The sequence below is a fragment of the Protopterus annectens genome, chromosome 13.part0, assembly GCF_019279795.1.
Source record: "Protopterus annectens isolate FY-2018-M chromosome 13.part0, PAN1.0, whole genome shotgun sequence".
NCBI classification, from domain to species: domain Eukaryota; kingdom Metazoa; phylum Chordata; order Ceratodontiformes; family Protopteridae; genus Protopterus; species Protopterus annectens.
In genome coordinates, this window is record NC_056747.1 from 374,194,380 (window position 1) to 374,208,538 (window position 14,159).

Here is a 14,159-nt window from a genome sequence, read left to right on the forward strand (position 1 = left end):
AGGTCTTATGTAAAGCAGAGGCAGGGAAATACATCCTGGTACCAGAACAGAGGCAATGTCTGATCAACTACTGTCTGTGATAAGACAAATCAAAAAAACTGATTAATAACTCATTCAGGCTATGTCTTAAGTATATTATATGGGCTGTCCAAGATATGCATCATACCTTACCATAACCACAGAAGTTATCATTTTTACAGGTTATGTGGGGAATGGTGACAAGAGACAGCAAGTAGAGGTAAAAGGGTAATCAGTGGTGAAAGTGGTAACCACATACACATGTGCAGAAGTTTGGGGAAAATCAGGGATGACTTCCTCCAATGGCTGAATGGAGTTTTCATTAGTGGAATGCTGGCTGGGTGTACCATGTCATCCTGCAGTATCAGAAATGGAGCCAGTTTGTCCAGGGGTAGTGTAGCACATTGGTTGCATGTGTGGGAATACCGCTGTAGTGCTCATGCAGAATAATGATATACTGAGATCCTGTGAATGGGCACACAGGTGTAACTCAAGGTAAGAAAATGAGGGAGTTGGCTAGAGTTGAAGTGTGGGACTCTGAGTGGCTTGATGAGTAGTGTTTGCCCATGGTGGAGCCAGGAAAATATCAGCTATGTCCACAAGAGTATTTATGGATAGGAATGGGGACAGCTACAGATAGGATGGACAGTGCAGCGGACTCTGGAATGCTGTGCACCATCTGTGTTTGCCTTGGTATGCAAACCTGCACAGCACAACTGCCCCTTGACGGTGGTGGCTGGGTCCTTGCAGCTGGTTGGATGTACCAGGTTCCTAGTTGATGGATCCCCCTGCATGCATTGCATTATGTCCTGCAGTCCCTGTACTGATTGCAGATGCTTCATCAGGAAAAGCAGCACACTCATCATGTTTGACATGGTTTGATTAGTGTCTATCTGTGCTTGGGTCACCGAACTGCACCACCTGTTGATAGATCCCAAGAATAATGCCTAGATCAGGGATTGCACTGGAGTTATGGCAGCAATGGCCACTTACACACCTCTACCTGATGCAGTATGTGCACAACTAAGCAGCAGTGTAGCCCTCTGATGCTGTCTAAAAGTCCTGACTGTGTATCAAGACAGGCCTGACGCAACATGATGATTTTTGCCAAACACTGGTGATGGTTCATACTGGCCTCTGCAGTCGACTTATCTGTGAGTGACGTGAGTGTGCCCTGCACTTTTGGGGTTTGTGATAATACCATTTAGGTCAGATTGTACCATGTGCATGGTGCCATCATGGCACTGCCCTCCTTGAGAGAGGTGGTTTAGTCTAAGGGTGGGCACTGGCAGATGTAAATTTTCACAAGACGTAGTTGCCTTGAATGTCCTGTGATCATCAGCCACTAATGATCTGCTGACATCAGGCAGGTACTGACCCATTGTGCCAGATCCTCTCCCAATGGAACCTGGGAATACATACAGATAAAGTACCTGTGGTAATGCCAGCTAATATTTGGGACTCTCACCACCATTTTCCATGCAGACTGCTATGTGCCAATCCACAGGCTGTGGACCGATACATAACCTTATGGTACAGGCTTTTTCTGCCACAACCCTGATGTCCCTGGGTGACAAATGCAGATATATTTATCTGAATGAACTAAGCTGAGAGGCAAGTCAAAGTCCTACAGGAATGGCATGTATCACTGCTCACTTGTGGCATCCCTTACAGATACTCAGGCAGTTGTCACCAGCCCTCTATCTAATCCACTAGCAAGTATGATTGTTTTCTTACACTTAGTGCTAAGGGATACCTAGGGCCTGATTCCAAAAGAGTTGTTCTCAGGCTAAGTTTGCCCCGATTCCGAAAGGCTCATTCTTAGTGTAAGTGACTTACTTAAGTAAAAGGCATATGTACAAAGGAGGCCAGATTCCAAAACACCTGCTCTTAGCCTGCTCTCAGTGTATGTAATGACTTACACTGAGATCAAGGCTTTTGGAATCAGACCCCAAGAATTTCTCCAGTTCTCTGAGAATCCACCATATTAGTGGTTTACTAGAAGTGGTCAACCCTGTATCTGGCAATTTCCTGAGCCTTGGTCTTGGCATACAGTAAAATATCAGCGATTCTGCAAAGCACCAGTTGCATCACCCTAATATGGACACCAACTGCATTGATGTTCTGCATCAGTCCTTGCTACACCCAATCCCAGAAGTCCTTTTTTGTTTTACCCTTCAGGTATAAACCTGCCATGTGTGCAGATGGCCTGTAGTATCATCTTAGTTCCTCATGTGGTGAACTTCTCCAGGTGTTGCCATTTTTTGGTCCCATGCTTGGGCATGTATACCTGTGGCTTACATACCTGGATCAGTGTGTGTATGCACAACAGTCCATGATAGACAACACTTGCCTCCAAACTGTTCTCAGCATGCATGTGGTGGTCACAGCCCTATATGATTGTATAAGGAGACTGTTCTAACACTGTACCATAGTGTGGCAGCTCTGGGCATGTGAGCAATGCATGCTGTTCCTCAAACATGTGCTAACAGCATAGACCAACTCCTGCTGTATTGGAGGCACACAATCCCCTGTAGCTTGTTTTGCTGTATGTATACATACAGGACAGTGTGTAGACACCTTCGTCGCACGATAGTGAGATAGCCAGGCTGTATTGCCTGTGCTCTGTCTGGACAATCCCCTTCCTCTCAGGATTGAATCAGTCTTGCCTGTTCCCTGTGTTTTGTATGGATTGATGCCCCCCCACAGGGATACAACCTGTTTCTTGTGCTCTTTATGGATGAACCAATCCCTGGACTGGTCTACAACTTGTCATGACAGTTTCCTATGTCACGTCAGGTTGAACCCATCCTCCAGCCTGTCAGTTCCCTATTATGGCCTGTGCGGTGTAAGCAAACACACAATGCACTGCCACAGGACAGTGTTGGTTGTCATGCCTGTGAGTGATGACTGCAGTCCTAAGATTCATTACCAGTTATCTTCTCTGCTGTCAGTTTTTCTATATGGAAATACTCTCCAATAGCCACTTTATTCTGTTTTTTTTTTTGTTGCTCACTGTAATACCTCCTGCAAAATGGTGACCTTGTTTTTTATTGTTCTAAAATGGGTCTCTTAGTGTGGTTAATATGCCAATGAGGTGACTTAGCACAAACATTTCTGAATCATGACACATTATCACCACTGTTCTGCACTAGAGGGTCCATTTATGCTCATGCATGGAATGGGAGGTCATTTATGGTATGCAAGCTTAGAGATCTTGGCCATGCCAATGACAATCTGTATTACACTAATAATGACCCTGGCCATAGTGCTACCCAGCTGCCCACTGTGTTCATGCATGGACTCTGACATCATGTAGGGCGTGCCCACCTATGGATCCTGTCCCCATTAACATCAACGTTCAGACTACCTAGATCACAGTGCCAAGAATGAGAACCATGATACTGTGCAGTCCATCAACACTTGTCATGTGTGGTCTGTGACATGTGGTAATGCACCCAGACAAACATTTCAGTTCCTGTACTTCACCTGATGAGTAGACATAGCCTCAACAGAATCGGACTCTGGCAGGGCTCCTGGATGGTGTGGCAGAATAAATCTCTGGCATGGCTCCTACTTCTGTAGCAGGAAGTACAAGATATTTTTACACCTGCTGCACTGAAATTACAGAAAGCAACTGCTGGGGAGATTATGAGAGTCCACTTTATAAAGCAGATGCCAGGCATGAGCTTGCTAGAGTGGTGAGTGATGCCACTGGTGTCACCCATTCTGATAAGTGCTGTCAGACTAAGTACAGTGGCCTGAAGAGGCACAGCCCACACCTTTTCTACCAGTGAGAAGAGGTTGTTTGGAGAGAAAGCCACAACAGTCTTCTTTGTAGTGTCCCTGTAGAGCTGACTTACCACCAGTTGTTGTAATTGTCTTCTGCCACCAGGGATATGCAACTTTCATTTTTGATTATTTTATATTTTTCTGCACTTCAGGAAATTTGAGAAAAAGACATTAGCCTGCCAGAGGTGGAAGACCAGGATCTTAAGGCAGCAGGGTATTGCCAGTCTTACTGTATTACTGCAATAAAACTGTGTACCACATCACTGAGCAGTTTTTTTAAATATTTTTAATATATACCCATTGCTCAGTTATTCTTTGCTTAACAGATGCCTTTTTCCAGATAAAATACTAACTGTAGCACTTGTAGTAGTATACATTTTTTATAATTTGTTGTATATGCAACATTCCATTGTCTTGGTAGTGTGCTGCTGTAGTGGTATATGGTTCAACATTTCAGGTTCGGTTTTAGTAAAACTCTCTATTGCTGATCATTTGCATTTGTGTCCTATTTTTTCTAATTCTTCCCTTTTTTAATGCTGCCCTGCTGTCCCTTTATTTTCATTTTCTGCAGGACTGGCCATGGGGAAGAAGAGGTGAGGCAGTGGTCAACATGTTCTGCACTGGCCACCACATCAACTGGTCATCTCTAGAAGAAGCTTGCCTTGGAATGTCACCTCCATTACTGCTTCTTCAATAGGAGGTATAGGCCCCTCATCAAAGAGGAGTGCACAGCAGCCCTCCTAGGTCACTCAGCATGAGCTTCAGCAGTAGATGAGGGCTGTGGTGGAAAAACAGCTCAATGCTGGTATTGGTACCCTGGAGAGTCTTCTTGTGTAACTTGTAAAATTATGTAGTCAGCCAGCCCCAACTATCTAGTCCACCAGAGGTGCAATTCATCTATTTAGTCAGACACAGAGGTGGCCAGCATCTGAGTGGGTTACCTTATGTGCTGACTGGCAAGGCATCCTCATCCCACCCAATCCATATCATTGTCTTCCCTTTCTTTGTGAGTCACTCCCAATCTTCAGTTTGCAATCTGCTCCTCCCCCTCACCAATTATCCACACTCTGTCAGTCTGAGTCTCTCCATTGTTTCCCCTCCTTATGTGTTACTACCTCCCGTTGGTCTTTTGTCTGCAATCTATGTTTGTCTGTGTCTGCCTCTGCTTCATTCCCTATACCCTTCTTTCCACCCATGCCTTCCCTATGCTATCATCCCCACTCTACCCTTCTTCAAAAAAAAATGGTCAGCTGCCCCCCCCAAAAATAACACTTTTCCCCATTCTACACCATTGTTCCCTTCCTATTGTCCTCTGCTTGCCCCTCCCCCTTTCTAACTGTCCTACCTCCCCACTTCCTTCCAATTTATATAATATACACGGTGATGCACTTTCATGGCACACAGCTTCCTTCTGAATGGTTGGTGACACAATAGCATTCCCAGTGTTTTAGTTACAAATCTCAGCATTCAGAGAAAAGCAGAAGAGGAGATAACATAGCAACTTCTACCATCAAAAGAACCTAAATAAAAAAAGTGGAAACACTTGAAGCACAAAATCAGAACAATTAAAAAAACAGAGTTAAGACTTTAAGAATTTTCAAGTAATATAACAGTTACTGGCAGTATTTATTCCTGATGGCCTTGTAACAGAAGAAAAACTATCTTAGCAAACACAGGAAATTAGGTTTCTCTTTTTACCTATTCAGCTGCTTTACTCTAGCTGGGAGTTCTCATCGCCACTTTTTCTTCTTTTAATTTGGAAGCAGATGTACTTTCATCACTGCTATAACGTTCAACAGCACATAAACAATACTGCACAAGCAGAAACTGCAGCAGGGAAATGTGCAAGCATCTGAAATGTGTTTCTCCGTGATGGCTGACATTATGAAACCTTTCAAGGCTATGCAGCTCATCATGATTTCATAATGCTGCCCATTATGGTGGAAAATATTTCTGATATCCAAAGTACCCACAACTTCTGCTACACACACACACACACACACACACACACACACACACACACACACACACACACACACACACACACACAATTCTGATCTGAATGTACAGCTGATCCCCTGGGACCCCATTACATCTCTAGAGCTCATCAGATTGCAGAGGCAGACACTACTCCAAAGCACCAGGAACAATAGGAGTAACATCATTCATGCTCTACATGAAGAAAAGGGAAGCTACATTAATTGCCCATATGACTGGAAAACCAAAAACACCAAAGAGGGAAGTGAAGCCTAGTGATACAGTATCATGGATTGCCATTTAAAATTTCCCTTTACTTTTCACATCTTGCCATTTTTTCTCTCCATTGGACCTGTCCAATGGCTGCACTACCTTTACCCCACTAGCCATTTTGGTTGTGAGACAGAGCTAGACAGCCCTGTGCTAGGTGAAAATCCTGTAACACATTCATTCCAACTTACTCAGCCCATTTGTGTACCCATCAGCGAGAGTCAGGTGGTTGGGAGTAGGCCAGCTTTTAAGTCTGATGCAGCAGTCTACCACTTTCCCTTAGGAATGCATTCCTCTCTCATCTCTCTCTACAGTGGCTCTATTAACTTCAACTCAGTACTGCTTGAACAGGGTAGTTGTGCTCAGCAGGGCTGTAGATGTAACACTCAGTGCTCCCTCTGTTACAGAAGTGGTAAACAAGCACTACTTCCCTCAACCCCTACAATGATTGTGCTGCAACAGCTGCTTACGTACATCTTCCCCTTTACAGCTTTTCCAGATGTTAGTCGAACTCTGGTCATCCAGATCACAGTAAGCACTTTGTCTCTGTGCCTGACAGCATGTACCATCTTGCCACTATTCACCAGTATTCCCCCATCTTGTTGCAGATTCCTTTGCAGTGCTGTGACCAAATGACAGCAGGAACAGTTAGTTTCATTCACAGACTGCCTCTGTGCCTGCCAGTTCTAGCCAGCTCATTGACTGTGTACACCTCAGATATATGATTGTGAAAATGAAAGAATAAATGCAAAATGACAGCAGTAATATTATTCCTGATGTAGATGTAAACAGCGCTACCCATTACAACACCACTGGCATGCATATGGGCACCCAAACACACACACACATCTGATAACATCCACTTCGACTTGTACACCTCAGATGTCGGACTCTTAACAAATGACTGAGAAAGTACATGTATAGTGGTCATGGTAACTGTACTTCAGATCATTGCTGTTACATGAATACATTGTAATGCACTGCATCCACTACTGAACACACACACACAAAACTATCAGAAGTACATAGTCTCCAACAGAATGGCTTGCAGTGGAGATCCTGGACTGGGAGAGTATTGTTTAATTAAAAAATGTAATAAAAAGTTGTCTTCCAATTCCCTCAGTCTCATTTGTAAGTCGCTGTGTTTTCACTTTTGAATTAAGCTGTCATAGGATCATAGGAGGTTACTAGGCTAATGACTCTAGGGTCCTTACAAGCCTAGCCAAGTACAACCCTCATTCACAAGAATATCAGGTTATTAAGCAGAACCAAGTCAACAACTACTGCCCCTGTACAATAGGTTCACAGGTGAATCTCCCGGGGTGAATTTGCAGTTTCCCATCCAATCATCCAAATTATGCTTAAATAGGGTCAGTGAGGGGCTCTGGTTCACCTGAACTGGAAGTTTGTTCCAGAGTAGAGGTAACCTCTGTGAGGCATATCTGTCTCTCCAGCAAGTCCTGTTGATGTCACATACTAGGTTTAGTCCCCTAGAGCCAGTATATCTTATACCATTTAGGAAACAGTTTGGTTGAGCCAATATGAAATGTTTGCTGCCTCACCTAGCAGTTCAATAAGACATCACAGAAATGTCATTTCTAACTCAATGAATGAATGACAGGATGACCTGCAATAAGTTGTAATTGTCTTGTTCTCTAAGGTCATATGCATACTTGCTGGGCTATTTTAAAAATAGGTCAACTGACTTTTTTAATAGAAATTGGAATGGTGTGACTTGAAACAGAAACATTTATCTCTGTATTTATCAGAGTATAATTAATTATTTGGAGAAAAAAAATGCCATGAATTCTGGTGAAAAATGCAATAATGTATGGATGCTTTCTCAGCATACTGTAGACAGTTAAGCACTGTTTCATGCTAGAAAAAGCAGTGTTATGCTACCATGTGAATGTGCTCTGAGAATATATGGGAAACATCAATGTTGGTTACACAAGTATGGGGTAAGCCTCCTATAAAATTTGCTGTTGTACTGGTTACTATGCTCTGCTTTTTATGCTTTTGTTAGAAAAATGTGTAATAGTAATATGCATGCTTAGTGCATTCGAGGTTTAAAAGGGTTAATACATTTATTCTGTTCACACTGCATGAATCCGCACAGCTATTAGAAACTTAACAAGAAGCATTTCATTTCTGCTAATGTCATGAAAATAATAAGAAGCATTTCATTTCTGCTAATGTCATGAAACTTAGAGATATTCATTTCTGCTTATGCCATGAAAAAACATGCAGCTGCTAGAAGCTTTGATAAAGAAAATAATAGATGCTTGAAAGTTTAAACCGTAGTCAGCATTGCTTGTACCAAAGCTAGAAATGTACCTTGAAGCTAGACAAAATGTAACACATGTATTAGAACAGTACAATCGAAGAATTGAAAAGTTGAAATGGACTAAAATAAGCCCAAGGCCAGGTTGTTTTTCTCAAAATGTTTTGCAAAACAGCAGATAATTTAACTTGGTCATCAACAAGTCTAGTAACATTTTCTGTAGAACATACAGAAAAGCTGTGTCTAACTCCGTCAGCAATAGAATAGTAACATTTTCTGTGTGACAGGAAGAGAACTGTATAAGAATAACATACTAATCACCAGTAATTCAGACAAACCTTGTGCCTACATGCTTTTTTGCCTTGCTGCAAGTAATAAAGGGTGCCTTGCTCGAACCTAACGTGAATTGGTCTTTAAAGTTTTTTCCTTTGACAGCTTTAAATGATTTAACATAGGTTTAAGGCATCTATTTTGAGTATTGTGTATCAGTGTGGTTTTAGTATAAATAACGTGTGTTTCAGGGTGATATGATTAATTCATTTTGTTACATTTTTGGATTCTTGTGTATTGCAGCTGTGTCTCTTTTTGTTCCCTCTGACTTGTCCTTAATTCAATATTAACAGTAAAGTATAAGTAATCAGCACCCAACCTAAGCTGAGACAGCACACTACATTGTCTTACTTTTCACCACTTGAACAAAGCCCCCATAAAGTAGACATGCATGGAAGGCAAGCCACAGTATTCCCAATTCTCTAGTACTTTCAGAGGACAGTAAGCAGATGAATCCAAGGAGGTTTCACACAGATGTAATATGCTTTGCCACTCTCGGATACAAAAATGAGACAGAAGGCATTTAGTCTGAAAGATGGTTGCAAGGGCTACAGATGTTCAACCCAGCTCTTCTTCAGCAGTTGTGCATCAGTTTTAGAAGATGAAATGCTCCCTGCACTGCCTGTTTTAACTTCTTGCAAAACCCATCCGATGGTTTTGAAACCTTTGTTTCCCTTTGTTTTGTGCCAGAGTTCCTAATTAATTTCCAGTAGAAGTTCCATGACTGGATAGTCCTGCAAAAAACATGCAGGGAGAAGGAGGAAGTCTGAAACAATGTGGAGTCTGCATTACAAGCAGTGGATGAACATCATAATAATCTTTTAAGACTGGAAAGTAGGTGGAATAAACAGTTACACAGAATTAAAGCAAAGTAATTCTAACCGAGTTACTTATCTGGTTGTTTGTATATCCACAAAAAATGATGCCAAACATTCCTGGTTCTTAGTCGTGCTTCACTTCCATACATTAAAGCCCCTTACACATTTCATTACCTGTTTGAGACCAACGTTGGTTACACAAAAATGAAACTGCAACTCAAGTGCTCCCAAGCAAACAAGATTTATTGTGAAACATTGTAGGACCATTTCATTTCTGATTACTAAAACAAGTACTGCCTCTTCACCCTCCCCACTATAAAAATGGTTCTGTTTACAAGCACAATTCTGCATTACATTTTCAACAAAGTAATTTTAAAATGGTCACTAACTGCTAGGCCTTGTATGTATACAGTTGACCACACTGTAGGACATCTTATGTTTCAGGAACAGAACTGTTCTATAGTAGTGGCAGTATATGACTGCCAACTTTTTGCTGCCCTGCTCTTCAGACCATTTTTTTACATATACTTAATTATATTTATATTGTGCTTTTCTGTGAGTTCCAGCAGCAGCATTGCCATGAATCAGCAGCAAATAGAAAGCAAAGCTGGAAGCAGATTGCAGTAGCAAGTAACAGTGTATAAACTCCATCATATTTAATTTGTGCTGAGCAGGATACTATATTTAAATCATAGTCTCGCTTTTGATTGCTATGTAAATATACCCAAGACAAACTGGGATCTAAGCAGTCAGGATCTATAATAAAAGGCATCCATTTTTTTAACATCTTCCCACCTCTTCCAGGTCTATATCACCAACACCAATAGGAGGTCTACCAAGGAAAATGCTGAGACCAAGCCTTGTAAATTACCATGGGCTTTCTAGAGCATTGCTTATTACTGTCCTGATACAAGTTTGGAGTCAAGTGATAACATGAAAGAACTGCCTTGATCAGTTGGAAATACAATTTTAAATGCACATGAAAGTACACAGAGTTCCACAAAGTCAAAAAGTGCTAGAGAAAAAAATATCTGGAATGGGGCACTGGTCTTATGTATATGTGTCAGCACATTGGCCACCTTTATCTCAATCTTACCATCCTGTGATGCTACAGTAAGAGTTTGAAACCACACATGTGACACATCCCAGGGTCATGTGTAGCAAGGGGCCCACCAGATATTTGACATTAATACTGAAAGCTGGACATTTTTAGAATACTGTCAAACAGAAGCAGTAAGATGTCAACAGTTGTTCTGATGTTTGCACTGCTCTCCCCTTGATGATGCCACAGTGCCCCACAGCAGAATAATTTGATTATTTTCATTTCAGAGTGCTTTGGGATTTGGTATGGCACTAAGGTAAATATCACTGGGCCTTAAAATAGTTAACAACAATACATAAGATCCAGCACCATTTCAATAACGCTTGGAAGTCTTGCAACCATGATTTATGTTAAGCATAAATCTTTATTTTGGTTCTATAAGAAAAGATCTAACCAAAGAAACTCAAATGGCAAAAAAAGTGTTTGACACTACTATTACACAAAAATAAAAATATGGAACATGCACACAAATGAAGACTGGTCTCAAAACTCTGCTACATAACTTGATTGATTGTGTAGGAACCACACAGGCCCTCTGTGAAACTAACTGCAATAACCTGAATAAACCCGCTTTAGAATCACCCAGTGGATGGGGAAAAGGGACAGAAAAAAAAAAATCAAAACTTCAAAGTAGTCATCACCACATTTAATTGTTTATTCCTCTGACAATGTGAGATCTGATCTTAGAAGTTCTGATAATATTATATTGTACTTGCACTGTACTGTATTATATGTTTGTATTTTTGGTGTGCAATTGCTTTTCTTTAAATGGAATAATTCAAAGTGCTATATATTTGAATTTTAAAACAGATGCGTTTAATTTTACATTTTAACCTCATATATTTTATTTATGAATTATAGGCTATTACAGCAATAATGATCTAGAAGCCCTGCATGAAGATTTGATTTAGCATTCTGTTCAGCAGTTGTCACAGGGTTCTAGAATGGCTATAAGTGTATTATAAATGAACACTGAATAGCAGATAGGCTAGCAAAATCCAGCTAGACTGACTTCCTTAAAAGGTTTTAAAAAAGCATATTTTTTTCCCCTGATGAAATGCATTTACTATTCCCTCTGGACAATGTAACACTTCTTCATCTTTGTGTCCTGATATGAACCAGTATTTCCAGACTTGTATTTCCTTACCTACAGGCTCCTGTTCTCCCTCTTATCACCCTAACCATTTAAGAAATATTCTTCATGGAGCTCAATTCCTCTTAAAGCAAGGAGCACATGTTCTGGAGCTCAGCTGACTGTTTTCATTAGGATGAATGAAACTGGTGTATTGCAGTTTCTTTATTCACAGAGTATTGTGCCAATTACTCGCCTGTTATGCTTCATGTTGGAAAGTACTAGCTCTGGATAATGCAGTTGATGACTGCTTTTCTCCTGCATTTATGGAAATGTCTGGCAGTTAGCTCACAGAATTAAGACTATGGTCTGCTAAACAGCTGCTTACAGAAGTCCAGGGATTCAAGTCCCTTAGCCTCCACTTAACTACTATGTGACTGAGCAGGTCACTTAACCAGACACTGCTCCAGGGTAATTGGGGCTAGGCTCCTCAATGATCTCACAGACTGCAAGCCTAGTACGCCACTATGAATTTTAATGATCATGTGTAAATGTCTCTTTGGCATAGCCTGACCACTGGCATTCCATAATGAAACTATACCTTGCAAAGTACAGATTCTTTATTTTGCTTCTCCCAGTACTCTCTCTTGTTTATTCCACAGTTCCATGACATCTTTATTTCACTGCATTTTTACCAGCTTATCTGTTTCACAGAATTTATCAAGTTTTTCAATGCATTCTTTTTTTCCCCATTTGCATTTTTACAATAAGCCTTCTTTACATTTTACAAATTACACCAATGACAAAGATCATGTTTCAAGGAGGCAAAATAACTGTGAAACGTTTTGCTTATATTTCTGTGTTTTAAAACTTTGATGTTTTAAAGGGTAAAGAGTGCCAATATAAGAGAAAGTAATATGAAATGTCATGCTCTTGAAAAAAAAATAAAAAAAATCAGTCTAGAATGGCATACTTTTTATGTTGTTGTTGGGGGGAGGGGGGCAAAGCCCTCCAGTACAGCTTTGCCCGTTCACGCTTTTTATTTAACAAACCTCTCTATTGTATCGAGGTAGAAGGTAATTCCTCTATACAATATGACCATGTTCAAACAAAACTTTTTTGAATAAATGTGCATTTTGTGCACTTGGTCTGTTGTTCTACCATTAAAGACATCTCATGCTACATTATATAACATGTATGACATCACTTGACGTTACAAGCTAAAAATTTTTCTCATGTTTTATAAGTTATTACTGTGGTGAGCCTCTAACAGAGATAAGCCTCAGACCTTTCAAGACATATTTGGCTACTCTGTGTTCCCTGTCCTGTCTAGTGTTTGTAGTAAACCTTTCTTTACAGGGGAAATTTAATGGGCTTAACTGTGCCACTTTTTAAACTTCATTTTTTTCTGTACCTATGTTTGCACAGACAGACAAGTGCCTTGCATCAGAGTAAATACTTTTTTAGATATAGTTTAGATCTAGATCCATAATTTTCAAACATATAAGCACCTAGTTTTGTCTATTTCATTTACGCTACAGCTACTGACCATTGATTTGTTTCTGACATGCCCTTAGAGGTTATCAAGCTTAAGGAGTATTGTACAGGTAAAGCATCATAAGGTATTTTTTTGTCTCAGGGCCCCTACCAACACCAATCTGTGCCCTCTTGACAAAGAGAGAGAAATTATAGCTGTTGTACTGTAAACAGCACAGTGTTTGTGCTCAAACATCTTCTAACCCTGATCTATGAAGCCTGAATGTACAATGCATATACACTGCATGCTGTTACATTTGACACATGCTTTCGCATACAGAGTATCCTGAAGATATGCCCTAATCCATGTCACCCCAGGCTAACTGAGGTCAACCATGTTAAGCATGGGGCTAGTGTCTGGCTCCTACTAGGGGATGTTCCAGTGGGGGAAAGGCTGCTGCACCCTTTCTCAACCCTGGCTGTAGAAAAGGACAGCTAATGATTATACACTCAGCACCTCCTTCAGCTACTCTTCTGGTTCATATGTTCATAGGTGTGTACTAGGCTAATGACTACAAGGGCCTTTTTAAGCCTAGCTATGCATCTTAAATCTCTGACAAGTTCTAGTATCCTTGATAAGTGTAAACAAAGGCTTGGGAGATGAAGCACTTGGAGGCTACCTGTGTCCATTACAGACACAAGTGCAAAATCAGGGATGAATTTCCTGTTCCCCATCCAGTTGTCCAGGTTGCAATTGAATTGGGGTAGGGAGGAACTCTGCTTCACATGGATGGGGAGCATGTTCCAGAGATGGGGTAGTCTCTGGGATACATACCTGTTCCTCCAGCAGGTCCCATTTGTATCACAGGTGAGGTTTAAGTCTGTAAAATGAGTAATTCTGGTGCTGTTTGTTTTGTGGATATGCAGAGGTCCATCAGGACAGTATCTGACAATGCCTTGTATGCCAAGCATAGATCTCTCCTCAGCAGCCTGTAAAAGACAGAATACAGAGATAGGGCT